At 52.0% G+C, this 25,333-nt stretch overlaps 1 pseudogene; it reads right to left on the reverse strand.

Annotated features, from left to right (window-relative positions):
• LOC125134626 (uncharacterized) overlaps window positions 1–25,333 on the reverse strand; it is a 46,834-nt pseudogene that overhangs the window by 13,561 nt on the left and 7,940 nt on the right.

A 25,333-nucleotide genomic window follows, 5' to 3' on the forward strand; every position in this document is an offset into this window, starting at 1 on the left:
CTCCAACTTTTTTAAAAAAATTTCTGGAAGATAAAGCAGGCCAGGGAAAAAAAAAAAAAAAAAAAAAGCTTGATGACACGGTAATATTTCTGATAAAAATGAACTTGGCCTTTATCTATGGAAATAACTGCCCTTTTCCTCAACAGTGATATTCAGGCTCAGTTTCCTCATCTGCCAATTGGGAGGGTAATTAATGTTCCACCTACTCACAGGGCAGTCACAGACTGCACACGAGAGAAAAGCAAAGCGAGAACTTTGCAGAGGAGAAAGTGCTCTGTCTATAGGCATGAGCTGTCTGTTTAGGTAATTACTGATTATCTAAAGTTACTGTGTTTGTGATCCTCTGGAAAGTGGGATGGTGCATAATTATTCAAGCTCCAAAGTCCTTCTTCCCGGTTCCATTATCTGGATATCTCTCATGGAACTTAAATTTCCCAGAATGATCTGGGTTATTGCCATCACTTTCTTCTGAGCTTACTGGTATGGGCGGCTGTTTCCAGCATGAAGCCTTCCAGCAAGCTCCAGATACCACACCCTTAGCTTCAGCTAGGGTTTCGGGTGCAGGTTTGAAGCAGAACTACATGTTTGCTTATGCACAAATGTCTCCTCATCCAGAAAATTTCCAAAATGTCTGCTTTCACAGGCATTATCCTTTGGCCTCACCCCAAATTCCCTGCATGGGAGGTGGGGAACACCAGAGATGGGACCTGATTTGCTGAGCCACATAGAGCCTGTGAGGTGTTCTCCTGTCTCTCACATGGCAAGTGACAAGTTTGAGAGTCAAGGGTTTCCATAGTGGAGTTAGTGTTCCTGGCTCCCAATCTCCCCAGCCATTGTCCCCTACAGTAGTGGTGGTGGTGGGGTCACCTGAATGAGGGGTTTTCCATTCAGAGAATCGGTCACCTGGTAATTCAGGAGTGGCTTGAAGAAGTGTGGCGTGTGGGACCACAAAGCTTTTAAAAGAGATGAATTCAAGGGCGACAATTCACACGGCAGGGGATTCTTTCATTTCTAAAAGGATTTCTTCTAAGGCTCTACTGATGAGCAAACACAGCACATTTCAAATGGGATTCATTGTAAAATAAAGAGGAGAAGAAAAAATGAAGAAGACAAAAAAGAAGATAATAACAATTTGCATTCGCTGTTTGAGGAGCAGCTCTTATGAAAAGTAAGGCCCACCTGTTTCTCATCAAAGCGCCTGCAAGTCCCTCTCCTGGAGAAAGTGGGGAGCTGCAGAGACGGGGAGAAATTTGGGGGACGAGGATAGAGGTGTTACTGTGATCAAGTCTGTCCTTTGATTGGAACGAGACCTGTCATCTCCCTGGCAGGGGGCAGGGGGCAGGGGGCAGTGGGCAGGGAGCAGGGAGCAGGGAGCAGGGGAGGTCTTTGAGGTGGGGGCTTGCACCAGCCAGTTCTCCACTGTAAGCTGCCCGTTGGAATCTGGTTCCATGTGGTGTATGGCGGAGTTTTCCCAAAGACAGATCTGCTGACCCTGCCAGGGCCATGGATCTGGCCACTGGGTCTTGACAGATTCCTCCTCTCTCGTTTGTTACCAATGGGCTCCTGGCTTTGGCAATATTTGCCTCACGGCATCAGCGTGGCATTTCCCGTATTCACACAGTTAAATTAGTTAGCTGGATAGAAACCTCAGAGATGATGTATCTAGTTGTCAGTCGTGACTTGGTGCTAATGGCACTACAATTTGGTTACGGCCCTCGCCGTCATTAATCATCTGCCCCCAGCCGGCTGTATACGGGGTGCTGGGGACGGGAGGGTGGGGCCGGCTCTGGCAGAGAGGTGCCAGCACCCAGGCCAGGCCTCTCACTATTCCTCTGGGCAGCGTTCAGACCCGGTCACTGGGCAGGCCACCGCCCCTTGGTTCCCACCGTCACTGCCGCCACCAGCGCTGCGCACCTCTATTAGCATCATGCTACTTATGCTAATAGCAGACCGTACACTATTTCTGAGCATTAACATCTGCTCCAAGCAGCCGACTTTCACTTACAGAAACTGATTTCAGCTCAGTCAAGCAGATAAACAGAGAAATCAAAGCAGGTGGCTGAAAGTGAAGGAGAAATTCTCAATTCCTGCATTCAACCGATGAACTTCACTAAAACCATAATTAATATTCAGATAACTATATTCCGACACATAGAATAAACAAGATCATTTAAAGGATGCAAAATACATCCCCAGGGCCAGAGGGGAAGGAGAGGGAGGGGAAGAGAGGGAAGGCAAGGCAGAGGGCTGAATATGAATGCAGACACTTCCTGAGCTGGCCTATTGTCTGCATGGGCTCAGCCTTGGAGAAGTGGAGACACACCTCATAGAGCCGACAAGCCTGGTGTTTGCAGAGTCCCTTTTGCAGCCGCTGCGGCCCTGGCCATTCGAAACACTCTACGGAATAAGGGAGCGGAGGTGCAGCATCCCAGAGCAGGGCTGGCGGAAACCGCCCTCTGCACCAAGGAAAGCCAGGCTTCAGTGGCTGCCTCCCCGCATCTAGGCCTTCTCCTGCATGGCATGGCCGGCTGGCAATCCTTCCTGCCCATGATCGGTAATTATACAATTCGAAATAACATCTCTGTATAATTTGGATGAGGTGGAATCTAATTCTTTACACTCAAAGCTATGAGAGGGTATATACCTCATTGAGTTAATTTAAGTTTTTTGTGTTTTTTTTTCCCTAGATGTTCATTTCAGAAATAAGATGAACACCACCATCCAGGACAAACTGAAGGCAAATGTTCCTGTTCTCTAAAGATCAGTGGCCCCAAGGCTCTGAGCGGCAGACTTGCTAACCAGCAGACAGTCACATGTGACTCCCTGATGCACATGGCAAGACCTTGGACCTGACTCACTTTATGTTAGCATAGAATGATAGCGGGAATAACAGGAAAAGTGAATGGAACCCATCATCTGATAGGATGTACATGAGTGGGTGCACATGAGTGTGTGTGTGCGTGTGTGTGTGTGTGTGTGCATGTGCACACAGGCATGGGCCATAGATAATTTAGAGGTGTGATTTGAGTGTATTCATGTACTGTGAGCTCCAAAGGGACAGTAAGTGACAGTAAGTGACCAGTCCTGTTCCAAACTGGAGCCCCACTGGAGACTGAGGCGGCCACCAGGCCATGGGGCAGGGGCGGGGGCGGGGGAGGGGGAGGGGGGTGGCAAAGGAGCTAGATCAGGGGAGTCCTGCTCGCCAGGCTCCGGGTGGGCTGAGCTGGGCCCATCTGACTCCATTCCAGCTGTTCCAAGAGGAGAGCCAGGTCCATCCCCCATGAGAAGGCCCACGCTAACTTTTGCTCTGCTTTTTTTTTTTTTTTTTTGGTTTCTGTGGCTGCAAGGGCCCTGTGGCTAAACAACAATGACAACAAAATATTATTGATAACTTTAATTTCCACCTGGGGGAAACAGCATCTCCCTCCCCACGCCCCTGCACATATGTCCTGTTTATGTCCCTTCCTCTGAGAATGGTGTTGACAATGCCAGGAGCCCCGAGCTGCGTCCTGGGTGCTGTCAGTGCTCCTCTGGAACCACTTGCGCTGTAGTTGAAATCTCCCCTGATGCCTGGAATTTTTTTTTTTTTTTTTTGGTTTCCTTGGAAATGACTCCCTTTCTGAATCACAGCTGTTTGTGGCAGTTGGGGGAGGTGGGAGGATATTACCTGGAGGGCTGTTGGGAGGGGTTGGGAGGGTGGCAAACAGGCTTCCCCAGGGCACTGTGCAGGCCACCATGGCTGTGGGCTGAGGCTTCTGGGCTTCCAGAAGCCCCTGGAGATGGGCTTTCTGGTAAAAGGTGGGTTGGAGCCTGGACAGCCTCCCCCAACCCTTTCGTGCCTGCAGCCTGACTCTCTTTGGCGAGCTCTCCTGGCCCCCCACCCCCTCCATAAAGGATCTGGCTGAGTGGCAACAGTATTCCTGGGCGGGGCTGGTGTGTCCCAGTTACAGGTCCACTGTGGGCCCCTGTGGTGTGCTGGTGGCTTCCTATTCAACTCTGCCTAATTGGAGTGTCAAGACATCTGTGTGAGGTGAGCCAGGCTGAGGTAACCAATGCTGTTCACCAAGGCCAACTCGGAGCCAAGAGAGGTGCTGACACGTCTGAGACAGGGAGTGAGTTAGTGAGACAGGGTGGAGCCCTGGGTCTGGCCCCCAGCCTGCCAGTCAGATGGGTTTGCACTGGCTCCCTCTCACCCCCACACAGCCTGCAGTCGTGCACATCACAGAGCCATGGCACCCCCGTGCATCTCTCGCTCACCCCTCATGCACACACAGCTCCGTGGGAGGAAGAAGAAGATGCCTCTTGGTGCATGAGCTATGGGCTGTGGAGGAGGCAGGAGGCACCCCGCCTTGCCAGGTGCCTGATTCACAAGACTCATACACTTATAACCGAGGCAGACGTGGCCCGGCATGGCCCTGTGCCGTCCAGCCCTCATGGGCCTGATGCCATCTCACAGCAGTGCTGGTGGATGCAGGTCCTCAGCCTGACATTCCTGACTCTCTGCTGGCCTCTTGCCCCCCCCCACCCCCGCCTTTCTCCTCTGAATCTACTTCATCCTCCATCTCCTCCTTTTTTCCCTTCACATCTCCGGCTCTGCGCTCTGCACCAGTTATCGCCACCTCGATTGTCACTGTCATCTGAGTCTCCAAACTGTCATCTCCCAAAAGATGATTGCTGGTTCTCAGAGCCAGAAGAATAGCTGATTCAGACCCATCTCCTTTGGAGTTAGGGAAATTTCACCCAGCCTGGACAGAGGTGGGCCTGTGCATGCTCTGAAGACCCTGGGCTGCTCAGCAGGGAATGGGGCCTGCTATTCATGAGAGAGGGTCCCTGGGGGTGTCTTCTGTGGAAGAGCAGCCCAAGTGCTACCTGGCTGTAGCCTTTACCACTGAAGCAGAAAGTCTGGTGCCCGTTCAGGTCTCTAGAGAGGACAAAGTTCCTCTGTCTGCAAAAGGATGTGAACACTGCAGGTCTTTGGGGACCGTTTCAGCATTCTCTCTCCCCCTACCCCCACCCCCCAACTCCACACACACAGACTAGCAGGAGCTCTTTCTAGCCTCTGGATTGGCTGTGGGGGTAGGCAGATGAACCCCAGAGGTGGTGACAGATGGCGAGTCTCCTCCCTTTGCCTTCTCCAAATGGGAACTACTTGAAGCACGCCCATTTTATGTCACAACCAGGCTCAGGCTCGTCTTGGGAGAAACCTCTTTTATTCAACTGCAGGTGCCACCTTTATGAATGTGCCTGGTTCTGGGAGGGCCGTGAGATTTCTCTTGCCCACCCAAGCGTGCCCCTCTGAGCTGCTTGGATAGTTCTCCCATCTGGTATCCCACAACGGCACACCCCACGTGAGTATGTGAGTCTGTGCCCTGTGCGCAGAGGGTCCCAGGCTCTGAATCCAGAACCAAGGGTGGCCACTCTATGGTGGAAGCTGTGCAGTAGTCCTGGTGCCCTCTGCTGGCCACATCTGAAAACACAGGCAGCCTCCAGCCCGTGGCTGGGCAGGACCTTGTGTGTGGAAGTCTTCCAGGATAGCCAGGGCTGGTTGAGCCGGGATGATTCTGATCTGTCCCTGCGAGCATCTCTGAGGGACCCGCTCTCTGAACCTGACACACCAGGATAGGTTTCCCCCTTCCCTCATCTCTCCATGGGGAAGGGGCCTCATGCCTGGTTCTGGTCTTTAAAAGCCACATGGTCCTGGATCCCACCGCTCTGGACCTTATTTTGTCCTCTATAATGTCTCAGCCATCCTCAGAGCCCCTTTCCAAGGCCACTTCCGGTTTGTAATCTTTCTCACACAGGACCCTGCCCACATGGAAACATCCACCTCACCTCTGGCTGCCAAGGCCTTGGGCCCCTTTCTCAGGCCCTCAATTCCTGGAGGGCAGAGACCTGTTCATATCTTTTCTATGGTGGAACTCCTGGCAACAGCCACAGCTGATTTTACACAGAACAGGCACTCCGCAAATACCTGTTGAAGATTTGCTTTATTATTATTTATATATATATATATATATATTTATTTTTGGCTACAGCATGTAGAGGCATGACCTGGGATTTTAGGTCCCCAGTGAGGAACTGAACCCCGGCGCTGCAGCCCCAACCACTAGACCACCAAGGAACTCCAGATTTGCTTTAAAATACCTGCCCTGGACCAGAAATTCCCTCAGGTGGCCCCTTCCCCCTCAGCTCTGATTCTTGTTCCCCTGTCACTTGCGGGTTGATCTCATCTCCCAGGTGAGATATTAGATCCTAGAGGGCAAGGTGAGAGGGAATCACTGTCCTGCTGCTTCACCGAAGAGAGAAGGCAACGCCAGATCCAAACCATGTCTGTGACCTGCACCACAGCTCACAGCAATGCCAGATCCTTAACCCACTGAGCAAGGCCAAGGATCAAACCACAGCCTCATGGATACTAGGTGGGTTTGTTACCTCTGAGCCATGACAGGAGCTCCAAGAGAAGGAAGTTTTGACTTTGTAGGACGGTCATGCCCATAGCTCTTTCTCTCCATCCCAAACAATAACCTCCTCAGAGCAAAAGAGAATCTGTAAAGCACACGAGAAGTCCCACCTCCATCTAGATTTTAACCGTCCTCCTCCGTGTACACCTTTCCTCGTCTGCATCCTCCTCCTTGGCCCCACACCCATCTCTGCCCCACAGGGCAGTCCCCCTGCAGCTCCTCACAGGCTCACTCCCCAGCCCCCGAACTGCACAAGGATGAGGTGATTCTTGTGTCTCATCAGAGTTCTCAGCACCCCCCCACCCCCACAAGTGACTCTTCTCCAAGGATGCCCCACCCAGCAAACACACTGCCTCCTGGAAACGGCAGGAACAGCCAGTGTTTATTAATAGCTCCCGATGTGCTGGGAGCCACGCTGAGAGCTGTGTGCGTATTATCCCACGGAACGCTCCTAACAACCCTCTGCCACGCTCTGTTATTCTCTTGGCTTTATAAAGAGAAGGCTGAGGTACAGAGAAGTTAAGTCACTTGCCTAAGGTCACACAGCTGGAGAAGGGGAGAGAGACAGCATGTGAATCCAGGCAGTTTGATTCTGGAGCCCGTGTTCATAGCACTCTTTCAGGTGTGGCAGGAGGTCCGGGGGGTAAACAAGGACTCGGTACCTATAGGACACACACACACACATACACCCACACACACAGACACACACACAGCAGTGAAGCCTGCTCCTGCCCACGTCAAGTGTCCACACACACACACACACACACACACACACACACACACAAGCACACACATGGTCAGGTTGGCATGCACACATGTGATGTCCCCCTGCCTTACCCACCTTCAGTACTTTAGAGCAGTGCTGTCTGATAGGGTGTTCTGCCCTACAGGGAAGGTTCTACACCTGCTCTGTCTATCACAGAACCACTAGTTGCTTGGAATGGTTACTGAATGCTTGGAATGTGGCTAGTGCGACTGAGGAACTGAATTTTTAATTACTTTTCAATCAATGTACGTGTAAATGGCCACATGTGGATGCCAGGTGCCCAGCTGGTGACGTCATGGGATGGTTGGGGGGATGAAGAGCTGTGATGCGGCCATGCAGGCACTGCGGCCTGGCACGTCAGAGCGCTTGGCAGTGGGTGCGTTTTTACTATCACTTGGTGTGCTCTAAGGGTGCGTCACTTTACGTCCCTGCCTGTCCTCCCATCCTGCTACCCAGGGGCCTTTTGAAGCCCACCCTCCTGACAGTGGGCTCTGACCCAGGTGTGGCCACGACGGTGACAAGAAGGGACAGTTTGGCTCTGGGGTGTCTGGCCCCTGGAAGAGTCAGGGGGTTGCAGGCCAGCAGAGGGTGGCCTGTGGCTCTGGGGTGGGAGGAACCTTTCACTCCCAGTCTCTCTTGTCCCAGTCCAGCCTCCCAGAGCCTTCCAGGTGCCTAGGGAATGATCTCAGCTCTAATTTGTAAGTAAAACAGCTTATTTCATTGTGTGTTGCTTTTATTAGTTTCCACTTTAAAAGAGAGAAAGAAAGGGCCAGCAGTCTGTCCTGGGCATTTGGTGGTGGCTCTGGGGGCCACATAGAAATCCCTGCAGGGTGCTTCTCTTCCAGAGGTTCAGAGCAGTCACTAGTGAGGTCAGGTGGTGGGGGCGGTCAGGCAAGGGTGTGCGGGCTGCAAGGATGAGGGTGATGGGGCAGGCGGGGCAGGGAGCCTCAGAGGCTGCAGAGCAGGGAGGAGGGAGCTGGGCGACCTACATCTCTGTCGTGAATCCGGCTGACTCACCCGGACAGTCCCTGCTCCCTGTCCTGGGCGGAATGCAACTTCGGCATCCTGGGAAAGAGATGGTGGCCATGGCCTTGGCATAAGCTGGAGGGAATAAAGCTATGTTAAGGGCTTTAGGTGGGAGCCTGAGAAGGACAGATTCAAGCTAAGTTCCTTGAGACGGGGCAAGGGGTGGGGGGATTGAGGCAGGGGGAACAATGAAAAATCGAGGACTGGGTGGGCACCTGCTGAGATGCTGGGAGCAGGAGGCTCCTGGGACCATATCTCAGGCTTCATGCATGGCTGACTCAGTGCGCAGCATGCACTGAGCTAATGATGACCCAAATGATGCTCAGACCACACTGGGGAAGAGCAATAATCGCATCTGTGCAGTCTTGTTAAGTCTGTCCTGTTATAAATAACTTTACATCCCATGATAACAGATACCTCTCACATTTAGACCTCCAGCCCAGATCTTCACTCAGCTCCAGGGTCATAATCCATTTGCCTTCTTAATTCTCCACTCAGATGTCTAGTTGGCAACCCACTCTTAGCATGGCCAAGATGGAATTTTGATCTCCCAGCCCTAAAATGTGCCAGCCCGGTAAATGGCACCATCAATGGTCAAGTGGCTCAAGTCTTTCTGGGCTCCCAACTTTCTTCTCACTCCACATCCAATCTATCAACAAGGGATCCCCTATTTCCTGAGCACACCTTGAACCCAGTTATTTCTCACATCTTCACTGCCCATCCTAATCCACACCCCCATCATCACTCTCCCAGTTGCCTGCATCCACAGACATGCTGGTTCCCCACAGCAGCAGCCAGAAAGATCTTCAGGAAATGAATGTGAGATGAAATGGTTTGCAGCTTTTCATACAGTTAGAGTGCAATTCAGACCCTTCCTTGACCTGACAAGCCTGACATAACCTGCCCCCATTGTCTTCCCACTCCCCTCTCCCCATCACTCCCATGAGGCATTTGTCATACTGGTTTTTCTCCTGTCCCTTGTACACACGAAGCCTATTCCTGCCTCAGGACATTTGCACCTGCTATTCCCTCTGCCCAAAGAGCTCTCTCCATTTCTGCTTGGTGTTTGTATCTCAGTTTCACTGAGCTCCTGAGGGAGACCTTCTCTGCCCACACAGTATAGAACAGCTTCAGTCACCCTATACCTCATCCATACACTTTAATCCTCAGCATGGCTCTTACTTTTTATTTTTAATTTGTCGTCTAACTTCCCTCATAAAAACATAAGCTCCAGGAGAGCCAGGAGTTTCTCTGCCTTGGTCACTGTTGTGTCTCCAGCTGCTAGATTCGTGCCTGGCACTGAGTGGGTGATCAATAACTATTTGTGAATGAATGAATTATTTAATCCTGATGGTGTTTGTCTGAGAAGGCTTTTTGCCTGGGGTAGAAGTGTGAGCTCATGAATGTGTTTCCTGGACTGGCTCTTGTGTACGAATTGCAAGACTAATTAAACTCATACATATTTGTGGAAATGCAAATATAATTTTATTTACCAATGACTGTAATAAAGGTAAATGCTCCTTACTTAAACAAACAATTCACTTTGGGAATAGAGCTGTAAACAGAAGCAATAAATAAACACTCGTTATTGAGTGCTTACTGTGTATGCACTGAACTTCAGGAGCCGGCTCATCTGATCTTCCATCATGGTGTTTACACACCAAGACTTTCTCATCCCCAGACATGGGACTTAATGGGCACAGGCACTCTTAACCTGGTCTGTAACTCTAGAGGGCCCTGTTTGGCATTCTGGCTCTGCCGCTTCCTCACTGTGTGACCTGGGAAATTACTTAAACTCTCTGTGCCTCTGTCTCCCTGTCTGCAAAATAAAGAGGGAATCTGACCCTTCCCCTAGGAGAACTGGGGGCATTAAATGACATCGCTTGGTTTCGTGCTGAGCACATGATAAATGATAAAGGCATGTTAACCATTTCTTTTATTATCTTCTTATTATTATGCTTATTACCATTCTCCACGCCTGTTCTAGATGTTTCTATATATTCTCATTTAATTGCTGCAGTGCTGCATGGAGTCCGTGTGGTTATTTTTGGCTTACAGGCTGGAGCTCGGAGCTCAGGGAATAAAAGGCCTGTGGTCATCACCCAGCTCTTAAGTATTCAAATGCAAGTCTTTTGGACTCCGGGATCCAGTGCTTTCTCTGAGGCACCACCGCTGCCTCCCCTTGTTCTTTGGGAGAAGAGGATGCTAATGAGGCCCAATCACCACTCCCCCTTTATTCTGTTTTAACTCCTGACCAAGCCCTAGTCACAAGCTCTTCAATCCTTCCAGTTACCTCTGACCCCTGACTGTGGTTTCTGAGTGACCCCTCAAATCTTCTCACACTTGCTTCCAGCCTCCAAGAGTCCCTGAGGGTTGTGTGACTCTAGATGCTAAAACCAGCAAGAACCTCCCCTTATAGGTGATAGACTGTGAAACAGGAAACGTTCTTAGAGGTGATCGATTTCCTTGCCATTCCCAGGTGAGAAAGTGGAAATCTCAAAAAGCTCAGTGATTTATTCCAGGGACTCCTGGACGAGAACCCAGGGCTTCTGCTGACTTCCAGACCTTGACCACAGGAGCCAGGCATCCCCCATCTGACCAGGGCACACACTGGTGTCTGATGGTTGTGGGTGGGGCTAAGTTGTGATTCTTTTCTTTCTTTTTTTTTTTAGGGCCGCACCCACGGTATATAGAAGTTCCCATGCTAGGGGTTGAATTGGGGCTGCAGCTTCCGGCCTACACCACAGCCACAGCAACACAGGATCTGAGCCACACCTGTGTGATCTACACCACAACTTACAGCAACGGTAGATCACCAACCCACTGAGCGAGGCCAGGGATTGAACCTGCATCCTCGTGGATATTAGTTGGATTCATTTCCTCTGTGCCGTAAGAGAAACTCTAAGTTGTGTTTCATTTATGCTTTGGGCATTGTTTTCCCCAGTGTTATTTCCTCTCAGAGTCTGTGAATCTCTGAGTGCAGGGGCTGTGGCTCTTCCCTCTGCTTCTCACATGAAATGTGGCCCAGCACTGGGCACGCTGTAGGCGAGCAAGCTCAGTGTATGTGACTTCTGGGTGGAACTGCCAGCCAGACCTGAAGCAAATCACCGTGACGTTCACAGGAGTATCCTTGGGAGTTGGGACAATGGCTGCTTTCTCTTCTTGTCCCTTCCCATCTCGCTGGCTTTTTGTTATGAGTATTGCTCACGATGGAAATATTTATAATAAACTTCATATTAAAAAAGCAACTGGCCTTTGCTGGAACTGGGGTGAATGTGGCTCCAGGTGAAAGAAGGCGGCTCCCAAGAATCTGTGCCTGAGGTGTGTCTGGCTGAGCCTGGGGGGCATCTGTTGGTGGCTCGTGGGAAAAGGAGAGGATGGATGGACACGATGGACACACACTGGCCAGGGGAGGGTGCAGTGGGGTCTGAGGCTGTGGTTGGGGGTTCGAGCTGCTGCTGTTAGAGGCTTCCTGGAGGAGGTTCAGCGGAGGAACAGGTTTGGGTCTGGAGGAGGCAGAGGGAAGAGGGTGCTCTGGGTGGGGACAGTTTGAGCAGAGGTGGAGAGTGGGAACTGGTCTCCCAGGGAGGTGGGAGCACAAGGGCAGCCAGGCCAGAGGGGGGTGTCTGGGCTGGGATCCCTACCCCTTCTTTCTCTCTCTCACTTGTTATACAGCTACAGTTTCTCTCAGGCTTACTGTGTTCTAGGCACAGTGCCAAATGCTTGGCTTAGATTACTGAATTTCACCCTGGAAATAAACCCATTTAGACAGTGTATATGCCCCCATTTGCCAGACGAGGAAACTGAGGCTGGCCTAGTCAGTAAAGTGTCTTGACCGAGGACACATCTTGTCAGTGGAAAAGCTGGGGTTTGACCTCAACACTGCCTGTCTCACAGCCCCTGAGCCCCCTCAGGCGTGTCTACCTCCCACTGAATGGGGTCTGGAAGGCCTGGGAAGCTGTAGGAGGTGTCAAGCAGGGCCATGACTCCATGGGGCTGGGAGCAGAATAGCTCTCCACCTGAGTGTATCTGTGTGTCTATATGTGTGTAAGTGCGTCTGTAGGTGTCTGTGTATGTCTGAATGAGTATATCTGTATGTGTGAATGTATCTGTGTGTCTGTATGTGTGTCCGTGTGTGAAGGTATCTGTGTCTATGTGTGCATCTGTGTGTGTGTTTATCTGTGTATGTCTGCATGAGTGTCTCTGTGTGTGCATCTGTGTGTGAATGTATCTGTGTGTCTGTGTGTGTGTTTCTCTGTGTGAAAGTGCATCTGTAGTATCTGTGTTATCTGTGTGTGTATGAGTGTGCCCACGAGTATATACAAGCGTGAAGGGAAAATGTGAGAGGGTAATCTCTGGACCCCCTTCCTGGGGAACTGTGTATTTCCAGCATTATGGTGGCCTGACGAGGGGTTTTATGGTGTGACCATGTGGTCTTGGCTGTGTGGAGGTCACTCTCCTGGGGAAGAAAGCTGCAGCCTAGGGACCACAAGGCAGGGCACAGGAAGTTAGGGGACACAGGGATAGTGTCCAGCTTGGAGGCCGGAGGAAGTCAAAGTATTCTGAGAATGTGGACTAGGCACTACGGGGCTGGGCATTGCCATTAGGCCACCCTGGGGGTCAGGCATGGAGCCCCCTGAGCTGTTCTTCAACTGCAGAGTCCCTGCCCCATTTTCAGGGAATTCCAAGGTCTGGGGCAGAGCCGTCTTCATTTCTCACCAGATTTCCAGGGAATTTGGATACAGGGGCTCCAGCAAAGGCTAGGGAGGATCAGGGTCTGGCTTCGGCTGCAGGAAGATAAGGCAGGCTTCACCTACGCTCTCTGTGTGCCCGGGAGCTGCCTGCTGACGATGTTTCAGGCAAAGCACAGATGACAGCCCTGGATCTAAGCAGAGGGTAGTGCCCTGGTAGAGGCCAGCATGGTGTTTCCCTCTGACGCACTGGATCTGCGCCTGAGACCGAAGCACCCCGGGCGGGGTAGAGGGAGCAGGTGGGGAGGCTTTCCTCCTGCTGGCCTAGGAGCAAAGTGAGTTCACTGTGGGGCCAGTCTTAGGGAGAGCTTACTCTTCATGCCTGCACCCCAGGAGCTGGATCAGCCCCAAGGGCTCCGAGATGAGGCAAAGGAACAGGGCACCTACAGCTAGACACATGGGCCGGGCTCAGGGACCCTGGGCAGCATCTGAACAGAAATACAGATCTGAGAGGGCAGAGAGGCATTCAGCCTGGGAGCACTTCCTGGGAGCCCCACGCTGGCCTCTTTTGCTCTGTCCTTCCCTCAGGACACACTGCTTCCAAACGCTGCCTCTGGCCTTGCTGATCGGGTTTGAGTACCATCTGCTCCCACCCAGATGGAGGCAGTGGGGAGGGGGCCCTCTCTCTCCTGTAGCTGCTGCTGCCCCCCGCCCTGCCCCGCGCAGCTCCAAGAGGAGCTGGGTGCTTAGGGCTGCATTCCAGGGAGCCCCGACCTCCTCTTCCTCGTCTCCCAGGGGGAAGCTGTGGGCAGAACGTGAGAAAATGCCACAGATGGTCCAGCCGTGCATCCGTGAACGTAGACAGGTCTCTGGAGGACAGGCTCCCCTAGTGTCCCACGCATTCAGGCTGCCCACACCACACGTGTGTGGAACTCTTCCTCCTCCAGATCCTCCACTCCTCCCCCACATTCTGGCCAGAAGCCCCTCAAAAGACCCCACACTCACACATGCTGGCAGAAAGCTGCTGGAGTGCCCCCACCCCTGGGGAGCTGGACCCATCTTTTCCATTGTTTTTCACATGCACTTAGTAAAAACGCTAGTCTGAGACTTACACACAATCTGTCACTCAAAAACTGGCCCACCTGGACCTGTTACAGCCCACACACGCGTGAGTCCACTCAGCACATATGAGCGAACACAGCCAGGCAGCTCCTTGCCTGGGCCTCCCTGGCGGAGATTGCGATGTGCTTATATGTAGTGGTGTGTGGGCGTGGGTGCGAGTGTGCATGCAAACACACACACACACACACACACACACACACATGCACACGCACACACACCTCACAGCAGCTACAGTGAAAGGCTCTAGATCCCAGAGCTCTGCTCAGACCCAGAATTTCAGGATGGGGGCAGAGGTCCTGGCTTGAGATGCCTCTGGGTTGAGAGAATGCAGGAGTGGGGGTGGGGTGGTGGGAGTGGGGGTGGGGCGCTCGTCTGAATAGCAAGTCCCAGGATGAGGGAGCTCTGTAACCAGGCAGGAACAAGCAATAGGCCCCTCTGTTCCCTCCCATCCCTTTCCAGAACCAGGGCAGAAATCACAGCTCTCCTACACACCTGACATACATACAACCCACACGGCATCAGCACAAAGAGACAACACACATCTACACAGCACGCCTCAGACACACCATAGGCCAGAAACAAGTCACACTGACTCTTCAGAGCCATCTCTCTGCCACAGTCCCCAGAGCTGCCCACAAAGCCTCACCCCTCATGAACGTCAGCAGGGCAAAGCCGTGTGGGACAGGGCAACACACCTGGAGGTGCCTGGAGTACCTGCTGTCCAGTACAGCTGGCCCGAGTCTGTACATGGCAGAGCACACCTGCCCCACTGTCCCAGGAAAGCCTCGGTTTCTGAACGGTTTACTGGTCCTTAAGGTGATGATCATTTAATGAACTCATGCCCCAAATCTCAGTTATTTTCTTCTAAAGAAAAGAAAACCACACCTTTCCTATTCTCCGATGATCTCTTCGCTGTTGCTAACCCTTTGCTCCGCGTGTGTGTGTGTGTGTGCGTGTGTGTGTGTGTGTGTGTGTGTTCTCTCAATAGAGATGCGTCTGCCAAGCCTGGGACAAGTGTGGTCCTGCAGATGGACAGGAGCCCTGCAGGCCCAGAGTCGGTCCGGTGGACAGTGCAGGGCTCAGTGTAGGAAGACATCCTTCCTCGCTCAGAGCCACATAGTGAGGCAACCTAAGTGCCAGCCTCCAGGACAGGCCAGCTGCAGACCCGCCACTGCCCTCTCATCTCTTCCAGTTCCTCTTTCCTGGAGAGCACCTCTTTTTCTCATGGGCCTGCCTTTCCATGTACAAGACCTGCCCAGGGCGGATGATATGTGGGCTAGGGGCTGTCCTTGGAAGGCCTGCCTCAGATTTCTCCAGGCTTTTTCCTTGGTCTTGGTCAGATGAGTAGAAATCTGGCTGGGATCCTGCGGGTGGATGCAGGAGGGCAATGGCAGAGGGAGCCTTCTCAGCAAATGCCTCCTGCTGATTTGACATCTAGTGAGGACTTGGCCTTGACCTTATGGGGCTCCTGTGCCATGCAACTGTTAGCCAGAGGACCACTGGCCTCTGGCCTAGGACTGAAAAGTGAGTTGAGAGGCCCTCCCTGCCTCCAAGCTGGGCCCTGGTCATCCTCCTTTCTCAAAAGGAGCAGGTTTTACTTCTCTTGCTAGAGAGTTACATGGCTAAATTGTGTCCATGGCTTTGTGGTTTATTAAGCCTTGTTGAGGTCTGGTGTGTGAGTGTGTGCTTCACACACATAGAGATACACACAGACAGGGAGACAAGAGATGCAGACACTCATAGAGACACACACGGACAGGGACAGACACACATATAGATACACACGGAGAGGGAGACAAGAGATGCAGACACTCACAGAGATATACACAGAGGGACAGACTATATAGATGCATATATATTCATGTCTGTCCCTCTCTGTGTGTATCTCTATGTGCGTCTCTGCATCTCTAGGTTTCTACATGCCTATGTCTGTGAAATGTGTTTGTGTGTTCTATCTCTGTTTTGGGGTGTGTGTGCTGGTGGATATGGATATCTATATGTGTCCATATTTGAGTGTGTTCCTATGTGTGACTGTGAATGGGTATTTCTTCATGTGTCTAGAGATGTGGGTGTGTATGTGTGTCTGTGCACCTGTGTATGCATAAGAGGGTGTGATGGTGTGAGTTATCTCTGAGTGTCTGCAGTGTGTGTGTGTGTGTGCCTATGTGTGTTTTCAGAGCCTTGGTAAAAGATTGTGTGGAATGATTTAAGAAAACGTTAGCCTTTAATGTCGCAGGGCTTCAGCATCCCCATCTGTAAAATGAAGGCGATGGAAGAGATGATCTTTTTATTTACTTCCATAAAGGGAGCTGCACTCATGGAAATGTGGTGGGCTTGAGAATATGACAAATTTGGTTGCACATTCTGGCTCTGCATCTCTGCAGCGTGTCAGCTCCTTCGAGTTACTGCTTTGCGAGCTTCCGTTCCCTTGGCATTCAAAGGGGCACAATGACATCTCTGTCTCAGTTTCGTCACGAGGGTTGGATGAGATAAAATAAGCAAGAGTCCTGTGTGTATGCCGTGTAGTAGGTGCTTCGTCAATATTCTCTCCCATCCACCCTCGGCCCTATGTTCAGCCCGGGCCTCCTATTTCTGAGGGAGCAGGGCTTTTGCAGCTCCCTGTCATCTGACGCGGGTGCCGGCACTTAATACATGACAATGACACTGGAGATTTTAACTTTTACACCTTGTTTTTCCTTCTCGCAGCTCATTCCATCCCAACCATGACCTTATGAGGTGGGGTGAACAGGGGTCACTGCAGTGATTGGAGAAAGGAGAAAGCTGAGACTCTGAGCCAGGCGGCCTGGCAGGGCGAGGACTAGGCATCCGGCTCCACCCTTGGTGCATCGGCCACCTCTGCAGCAAGCAGTGTCCAGCGCGCAAACACTGCCTGCTCCCAGGGGCCCCTCTGAGGATCCAGCCCAAAGCGGAGGAGCCTTCCCACGACTCCCGATGCATGTGGACCACCCATTCCCAATGCACGACTCCTGATGCTGGACAGATGCGAGGAAGTAGCCTTCTGCGCAGGAATCACAGGGGAGCTTTCATGAAGGGTGGCCAGTCACTCCCAGAGCCGGCTCCTTTCTGCCTGCACAGAGCAGAATCCCTCTTTCCTCAAACAGCTGAGGGTGTGGATGCCCAGGGCCAGATTCAGTAGCCTCATCACCCATCTTATTTATCAGATCTGACTCTAGGTGATGTCTGCTGGTTTCTCCAAATCCACATCATTAGCAGAGCAGAGTGGTCTGGCCCCTGGGGGAGGAGATGGTACAGGCTTCACATTCCGGAAGGGGCTCCATCTCCCGAAAAGAGTTCTTCAAAGGCGGGGGGCATTTTATATCATATTTAACTTTGGGTAGGTTTGTGGGAAACAAACAAATAAACTGGCCATTCCTTAAATCCTTGTTGCCCTTTGGCCAAGGGCTGCCCATCAGGCCAGTTCCTGGGAATCTGCCTGCCTGGTCATTGGCCAGGCCTCCACCCTCTCTGGTTCTCTCAGGCCCCTTCCCTAGTTCACCAGTTCCCGTTCTGAGCCTGAGCCACTCTGCGCATCCTGGCAGGATTTGACCAGGTTGTAATTTTCCTTCATGATCCTGTTTCCATTTTTCTTTGTAAAAAAGGTATCAACTCTACCTGGTTGCAATAGGGATGAAAGAGGTAATATATATACAAGAAAGCACTTTATAGATTAAAATGCTATACATGGAAGGCATACTATAATATAAATGAAATATATAATTTAACATCTCTGATACAGTCTATAAGGTGCATGGCCTGACTTTAAATGACCAAAACACCTTTGGGATATAGGTTATCTAGGGATGATGTTTCGTTTATAACGTGGTTGAGAGTATGTACTGTGATCCATCAGATTATATAATATCTTATGACATCTCATATTCCTTGCACAGAGGAAAGCAGAGTCAAAATCAGTCGACATTAGGCTATTTTGGCATTCAAAACACAAGTCCCAGATTTGTGATTTTAACAGCTGAAGCTGGGAGGGAGAAAACTAAAAATACGAATGGAGAAGATATCTCCATCGACCGGCAACGTGGTCCACTGGGCGGGGGGGATCCGTGGGAAGGCAGAAACCCCAAGAATAGGTCCGGGGAAGGGGAGCAGCGGGGAGACGGCCTCTCGGGAGGAGGTGGAAGAGTCACGCTTGGCAGTGATGGTTCTTACTATTTATGACGCCAGATGAGGAGCTACAGGGCTGGTGGTGGCCCCCGAGTCTGCTGATTAGCTGGAGATTATATTGATGATGTAATAAAAATTCACTTTGTCTATTAAGTTTCACCAGGACAATCAGGAGAGATTAGATAAAAATCAGAGGAAATGAATAAGAAGACAGAGGAGGAAAGCCACCAGCCTCCTCCGTCCCTGCCGTGGTCCCTGTGCATCTCCTCTTTTCCTGCCCAAAGTGGGGCATGGGCCAAGAAGCCCCCAGCCCCGCCCCCAGGCAAAGCTAAGCTGGCAACGTCCCAAGGCTAGAGCTGGGCTGCTCTCAGCGAGGGACTCGGCGCTGCAGCTACGGAGCTGGTTTAAGTTTACTGACTGTGTTTAATATTTGATTAGACCTCTGGCTTGGCAGCCTCCTGGGTGCACCGGCCCTGCTGGGAGACTGGCAGGGTCTCAGCCCCTCTGCTGCCCTGTGGCATTGGGTGTTGGAGGGTATTCCACGTGCAGGTTTAGACCGGGGGGCCCATGCCCTGTGAGCAGCCAGAGGCCTCCCAGCCCTACAGTGGTTCCCTCTGGCCTAAAGGGAAATTCTCCCATTACAGAGGTTTCTTCAGGTTATGGCCTGGGCTCTACAAGGTCCTGGTGGAGGCATGTGTCACCAGAGATGGGAATGCATTAATGTCCATTAGCCCCCAGGGACCCATGTGCCCAGTTTGATTTGTCAGATCAGCAAGGGGGCAGAACTTCGAAGGGATAGGAAAGGGAGATTATTTAGGTTGAGGACCATTGTTCCCTGAGAACCCTGGGGTTGGGGGCCTGGAGGGGTCTGGGGGCACTGGAAGACCATGAATCTGCAGGGAGCTTCCCTGTGAGGTTACCCCAGCTCTGTGACGGCGTCTAGCTCTGCTCTTCCCCAGAGGAATCCCAGGGATCAGGAAGATGCCAGGGGTCAACTCCGTGGAAGGCCCGAAAGAGGGGAGTTTCTCTCCCCTAAAGACGTGGCCACCAACACTACCGTGTTCCGGGTCCTAAAGGTCACCTGGTCTCCTCCTGCTCCTCTGGGCTGAGTTTCTCTCCCAGAGATGGAGGAGACACCCTCGCCGATCCTCTGCAGGAACTGGGCTGCCCAGACACCCTGGCACCCTTGCCCAGGAGTGCTGCCCCCACTGGGACCCATGCTTCCTGAGATCTGCCAAAATTCCTCCTGTTACAAGACCACAGTCACCCCAGGAGACACTGTCCCCAGCTTCACCCCCTCTGTCTGGCTGCCTGCAGCCACCCCTGACCTGGGGGCCAGCACAGAGGAAGGGCAGGGGGCCAGGGGAGATTCCAACACCTAGAACACCGTAGTTTACCGGGACATTCAGCTGAGTAAGCCTGTGGGGATGATCTGGATGCCTGCCTAGGTGACAGAGAACATGGGCACGGGTTTAAATATTCCATGAGTAATTTCTCAGCCCAAGTGGGCTGCAAGTGGGACAGCTGAAGGACACTGCAGACCCAAAGCAGATGAGGCTCATCCTTGTAGGTCCACTGTGGGTCACCCACTTCCTCAGAAATATCTGCAACCCACCCACCTACCCCTGGCCATGGCCTCTTCTGCCTCAGATTTCTTTAAAGTGAGAAATTCCTCTCTCCACCAGCCTGAGAACCAGACTTCACTGCAGTGGGACAAAAACGAAACAGAATGGAACAAAACGAAACAAAACAAGCGGGCCGTCAGCAAGGCAGCCTCTTGGCTCTGCCTTACTCCCCTGAGCCAGCACGGCTTCTGCCACCCTCTCTCCCTGGGAGCCTGGGGCCAAGTCCCCTGGGTAGCAAGCTGATACCCCTGTCTGATTACTCCTCTTTTAGGGGTTCCTTCATTCTCTGACATTCACTTTGGGTGGTTTATATTTGTGGGTTTGCTGCTTTCTAGCATACCCAGTTATTTTGGGGTGGTGATGGTGGGTCCCCACCTTCTGAGGAAAGAGCTTGACCCTCAGGAGACAGCCTGACCCTCAGGGCATTTGGGTCCCATGTGAACCTGCCTCTTTGTGCCCCCACCTCACCCAGGTCTTCCCAGTGTGGGGACAGTGTGAGTCTCACCAATAAGGGTGGACACCCCACACGCTCTCTGCTTTGCAGAAGGTTGCCTTACGGGTGGGCGTGAGACCCTGCTGGGGATGGCAGGTAGGTGTGAGACCCTGCTCTCCACATGGGGGTGGTTGGGGAGATGACCTGGAGGCTGATGGCAACTGCTCTTGCCCCTGCAGGATCCTCCTGCCTCTGCCAGCTTTGGGGACCGTCTCCTCCCAGCTGTAGGGTCTCTGCCATGGACTAGATGACATTGGTCAGTACATTCGGAGCTAATATTTCACCAAGAAATGCAGGAGAAAAAAACCCAAGGCTTTGGAGCCTGTGGAAACTACAGACAGAGGTCTCACCCAGAAGAGAGCAGGAGCCTGGTGGCTCCCAGCTCTAGCTCTGTGGCTGCCACCTGAGCCCCTGCTCTGTTGCTCCCTTTCCATCCAGCTGCCTGCCCCGGGGACCTGGTCTGCAGAGTGGTTGCTCACTGCTGCCTCTCGGCACACTTTCCCAGCTGAAACATCGCCTGGTCATCTGTGTTCCCCTCCTCTCTCTCGAGACAGACTCAGCTGCCCTGTCCCATCCAGCCCCAGGCCTCATCCTTTGCTCTTCATCCCAGTGGCTTTTCAAACCTGTCTGACACAATGACAACAGAGCTGACTCTACAATAAATCTAATAATTTAGTTATTGAAATAGTTGAGATGAGAGCAAAGGGGCGGTCTTAGTTTTCCATTAAAAAGAGTTTTAAAATTTGCAAGAGACAATGAAGCCTGGAAGTAAGCCAGTGATGGCTCTCCTGCTCTGTGCCACTCACTCCGATGGCCCACAGGGCTTTGGTTGCTGCCTAGGGTCTTTGCTGGCCCTGGGTGGTGGGTGTGCCAAATGATGACTAACTGATGGTCCTGTGCCCAGGCCTGGTTCATCAGGCACAGGGTTGAGTGCGTGTGTGTCTTGTGGGGCATTTGGAAATCCCTTTGCAGAAGCTGAGGAATATAACAGTTTGGAGTTGGACCCATGCCAGGCCCCTGAGTATGGAAAAGATTCTGGCATCTCAACAAGTGGGATGAAAGATAAAACTCATGCTGAATTGTACACTATTTATTTCTGAAATGAAACCAAACGCACATGTGTCCTGAACTATACAATACTTTTTGGGTTCTCTGATTCTCCTCTCTCGTTTCACGTTGGCTCTGTTTTGCTGGTGCCCCAGGCCCAGGCTCCGAGTCCCACACAGCCTGGTCCTGCAGAGGGCTCCCATGCATAAGAGGAGTGCCCTCCTCATCCTCCTGCCAGGGTAAGGAGTAGGGCGGCCAGAGAGGTTTGGAAGCTGAGCCAGGACTGTGGCAGGAGGTGCCTTGGCTTCAGGGGCCCAGCCAGAGAGCAGGAAGTTCTCCCTCTCACCGTCAGAGGGCAGGCGACCGCTGGGGGAGAGGAGAGCCCTCCCACACACACTGTCTGGGGGCCCCTCCTCAAGGCAGGGAAAGAGTCTACAGGAGGGGTCTGGCTTATGGGCTCAGTCTTTGGGGCGGAGGAGGGGATAGAGCATAGTGGGCAAGGAGGATGCCCTTGGCTGCCCTGAACACCTGATCTGGGCTGGGAAGGGCAGGGTGAGCAAGTCCTAGGTCTGGGAACTGTCCAGGGTAACCTACGTGGCTGGGGCTCAACTAACAAGGCTATGATGTTACACGGGGGAGGGAGCAGAGGCTGGCCAAGGCCCTTGGATCCTACAGCTGGCTGTAAGTCTTGGCGGGACCCTGAATGTGCCCATGGTCAGGAGGGGTAGGCAGGTTAAGAGAGGATGGGGTGTGGATTAGCTGCTGACGCTCAAGTACTCCCACACCAGCCACAGGGACCATTTCCTCTCCTTCCTTTACAATCAAAGGCATCTCCCCTGCAGCTTAGCAGTTCTATTGCCCATCATCACCCCACCATGGAACCTGGCCTCTAAGGCAGCCTCCCTTCCAGCTGCTTCCATAGGCTCTGGAAACAGAGAGAAGAAATAATCCAAAAGCTTACTGGGCTTTACCTATACAACCCTAGTCCCCTCTTCTTCTCTGCTGAGTGCTCCCTGCCACTGGATTCTCTGATATACATACACTTCTCCCTCAGGACACAGAACATGCTTCCAAGGTGCTTCCCAGGGTCGTCAAGGAGGACCAGGAACAGCCTGAGCTGGAGCTCCAGCAGGCAAGGCCGTGAGGGGTCAGGGGCATGTCCAACAGCAATTCTAAGGCTAAGGACACCTGGCCTTCCCTTTCCTTCTCACTCACTGTGCCTGTAGGTGAGCCTCAGTGAGCAATGGTTTCCTGAAGTCCAGACAACCCCAACCCCACTAGCAACACTGGCAGGACAGGACCTCTGAGCTTCTGGTTCTGCTAGTCCCAAGAGCCCAATCAGGTGATGGATTGGATCCAGTGTCTTTCTTCCTGGCACCCCTAAGCTGCAAAGTGCACACATGGACATCCCTGGGGGCTGGTCTCCCACCAGGTAACTGGGGATGTGGCTTCAAGCCCACACCAGCCCTCAGAGATGGAGCTCTTCCCACAGCAGGTCCAGGAATGCTCTCCGTGCCCTATCCGGTGAGACCAAGCCAAGCCAAATATTGATTTGACAGAAAGATATGGATAGGTTGGGTGGATAATAGTTAGGGGATCCTATTTCCTTCCTTTCCTGTTCAGAGAACACCTCTCCTCCACCTTACCCTGCTGGAGGCTGGGTGAGGGAGAGGGTGCTGGTGGGTCACTCAGGGACGCCTCCTTCTCCCTGGGCTCCTTCCAGGGGTTTGAGACCACGGGGCCTCTGGGAACAAGGTCCCCCTTTCCCACCACGGCAAGCACTTTCAACATCTTTGCCTCCCCATGTATTCTTAGAACCAGTCAATATGATTAATTTTACATGGGCATAATTTCCTGCTCTTGCTGTGGAGTCCTCCCCGGCTCGCCCATCAGCAGTGACATGATACAGTTTCTGGTTATATTGGTCAACCAAGATATTGATATTATTAATAATGGATATCTATATGCTGACCTTTGGCCACACAACTGAATCACTCTGGGCTGGCTGTCACATTCCTTTAAGAGGTATTGATAAGCCCATTACTGGAAGGGCACGTACAATCTTAGGTGTGTGATTTCACTCACCTTCAAGCATCTCCTATTAAAATCCACCCTTGTTGGATAAGCTGGCTTGGGGGACATTGGTGTGTGCAAGAGAAAGCCTGCATGCGTGTGCTTCCGTGTGGTGAGTGTATGTGGTGTGTACAGGTGTATGTGAGTATACACGTGAGCTGTGTGTGTGATTGGGTGGGTGAGTCTGTCTTGAACACCGGCCCTTTTAGAGCTGATCAAATAGTCAATTAGAACATTATAGGGAGGTAGCAGAATCAGAGAGTGCCTACAAATACACTGTGATGTAGTGTTTGATCTTCGGATGCCTCTTGTCTCCTAGGACTAGCGCAGGAGGCTTGGCTTTATAAGGATATTATTAGGTTGATGCCTTGTTCTCTGAGTGTACCTGCCAGGCAAGAGGCAGCACTTGTGGGGAGCAGTCTGGCCAGAAGCAGCCACGGGGAGGTGCGCTGAGGGTCACGCTGCAGACTGGACTTTGGGGGCTTGCTGCTCCCCACCTCAGTCTCTTAGCTGTGCAGCAGCAGCCATTCCTCCTGCTCTGCTTTCTTCAGGCCAGAGAGTTTAGGTTGACTCAGCTTGGCCTCTCAACCTTCTGCACTGAAACTCCCAATCATAGGAATGCTCGACACTCCACAAGGCCTTATTTTGTACACAACGGAGGTGTGGACCATTGCCTAATAGAAGGGTGCTCTGGTAGAACGGATGCATTGTGTGCTCATGTGTGTGCATGCACAGGCACACAGATCTCACTGCTACATCGCTCTGTCACTGCTGTCATCTCTGTGATTGCTGTCATTCCTATGTGGGTGGACAGTGGTGTCAGGGATGGTGCCTCCATCAAATCTGTCTACAGTGATCCATTCCTGCTTGGATGCAGACGTGCTCACTTGTCAGGGGAGCCCCTTCACTTGCCCCCCGTAAAGGGAAGCCAGAGAGCTAGAGAGATCTTTTGGATCCTCAGACATAGTGTGTGAATAAACCAGACATGGATTAATTAGGTGTGACTGCATCATTAAATTAGAATAATGAACAAACAGCCACGTATGGCATTCAAATCTGCCTAGAAGGACTCCAAGGGTTGCTTTCAAGTAAGTCACCTGTCAGTTTGGAGGCTTGGGGGACTCTGGAGGGTGAGGTCCCTGTCCTGTCTTGAGAAGTGGATTCTTTAGGCACCACCTACTCCAGCGAGAACCATCCTTCAATGGGCGCCCAGACTCCACAACTGAATCCAAACAATGGCTTGGTTCAATACAGCATCATCTATGCACGCTTCAGCTGCGAGCATTTCTCAGAGTGAAATACGACAGCAGCACAGGTGCTCAAGAGACAGGAGGGAGAAGTTAAGAGGTGTGGGCAGCGGATGTGAAATGTATCGATCCCATAATATTTATGTGGATGTGCCCATAGTCGCTTGTGAATGTGCCCCCTCCCACAAATATTTACACACACACACACACTTACACTCACACACACATCTTTTGCATTTGCATGAACCCCTTTTTTTTTAAAAAAAAATCTACCGACACCTCCCATTTCCAGCCAGACAGATTTGAAGGTGAACCCAGTCTTAGTCATGTAATTTTAGAAACGGCAGCAAAACAGCAGCCCCATGATCTCGGCAGGCAACACCCCTCACCATCCTCATCCTAGGACAGAGCAGCTGTGCAGGAAGATCTGTTTGTCGTTAACAAAGAGGAAGAAGCCACCAGCTAAGAGGAAAGAAAAAAGGGAAGGAAGGTCGCTAGCCTCACTGAGAGAGCAGTGGGATAGCTTAATGCATGGGGGGCTTTGTAAGTCAGATCTGTTAAGTGTCTGGAAACCTTTGATCTGGAGCCACTCTTAACAAAGGTGATAATTAATTAAAGCAGAGTGTATTGCAATAAAGTAAC

This window comes from Phacochoerus africanus, chromosome 8, assembly GCF_016906955.1.
Source record: "Phacochoerus africanus isolate WHEZ1 chromosome 8, ROS_Pafr_v1, whole genome shotgun sequence".
NCBI lineage: Eukaryota > Metazoa > Chordata > Mammalia > Artiodactyla > Suidae > Phacochoerus > Phacochoerus africanus.